The sequence below is a fragment of the Aplysia californica genome, unplaced genomic scaffold (genome assembly GCF_000002075.1).
Source record: "Aplysia californica isolate F4 #8 unplaced genomic scaffold, AplCal3.0 scaffold00027, whole genome shotgun sequence".
In the NCBI taxonomy this organism is placed as follows: Eukaryota; Metazoa; Mollusca; class Gastropoda; order Aplysiida; family Aplysiidae; genus Aplysia; species Aplysia californica.
In genome coordinates this window covers 1,397,349-1,398,562 of record NW_004797297.1, presented here as the reverse complement: position 1 = coordinate 1,398,562, position 1,214 = coordinate 1,397,349, and the positions used below count along the sequence as shown (strand labels likewise).

Below are 1,214 nucleotides of genomic sequence, written 5' to 3'. Positions count from 1 at the left end.
ACTATGACGTAAACTGAAAGGTCGATGAAGCAAACCGAAGGCTACAATAACTGCTGATGAAAGAACATGGGAGCTGGGGAAAATGGAACCTCTGCCTCTATGAAGTTCTTAGCTATTCAATTATTACTAAAATTTAGCAAACGTTGCTTTTACATCTAAGCTTTTCATGTCCCTGATCTAGAATACTCCTTCGTTTGTTGACTGATATATGGAGCAATGTTTCAGAATTCGGACATCAATTTTGCTTCCTCTAAATCAAAGTCCCACGGTAGCCGCAAAGCGTGAATAGCGACGTTTGAAAATGATCAAATAAAAACCCATTTGTGAGGTCTCTGAGTATAGACCTGTTGTAGGCAACTGTCGGCAGCTTCAAAAAGTAAAAAAAAAAAACGGCGGCTTTGTTGGGATAACAAAAGAGCTCTACGATTACCCCCTGCTTCCTATAACAATTTAAAAGCCCTGGCCTGTGTGTTCTATGTTGTTACACTTAAGTGCTTGAGTGTTACACTTAAGTGCTTAAGTGGTCAAACGCCAATAAGTTCTGACTAAGACACAATAATGTTTCATCGGCCCGCCGGTAGTTAGTAGCCAATCGTAATGGTCAGTTAACGATCTACCACGCTTGACTGACGGTATCAGTATTCTTGCAACTATTGACAGTAGGCCTACTGCTATTAGTCTTATTGATTGACAGTTTAATGACTCTTATGACCTATGAAAGAGACATGACAACCCCAGAAGGACATTTATACGCATAACAACAGTGTTTCTTACCTTTGTCTGGTCAAAGAACTTCGTATCACCCTGTATTTATATGTTTTTTATGTTTCTAATCTCTCTCCCGGCAAACCGGTTCCTTCCTTCTGCGCGAAGAAGCCTGCACGGTAGGTGTATGCACGTCTGCTAGGACTCGTCATTCAGTACCAACACTGCACAGCAAGTCTATTGATCTCTTCTCTTTGTACAGATATTTTCAAGATCGAGATTTTCTTTTGCTTTACCCTTCCGTCAAGTCAACACGCCTAACGGTACCACTCAACACAACGATACCCATTGTTTATAATGTCGTCATGGCGATAACCCGCCATGTTTGTATTGATCGGATTTCCTCCCTTGTGTTATGGTTCAGTTCACGATCGTTGCTGCAGGGCGATATTTTCACTTTGAAATGCTGCCCCGCCCCTAAATCTGTTTCTGTCAAATGTATGTTGACC

At 41.4% G+C, this 1,214-nt stretch overlaps 1 protein-coding gene across 1 annotated transcript in view; it reads right to left on the bottom strand.

Moving 5' to 3' along the window:
- LOC101852223 overlaps window positions 1–1,029 on the bottom strand; it is a gene marked incomplete in the record, with an annotated part of 13,361 nt that extends 12,332 nt beyond the window's left edge. The window contains 1 exon segment of the mRNA XM_013090201.2: window positions 775–1,029.
- Between the last annotated feature and the right edge of the window lie 185 nt (window positions 1,030–1,214).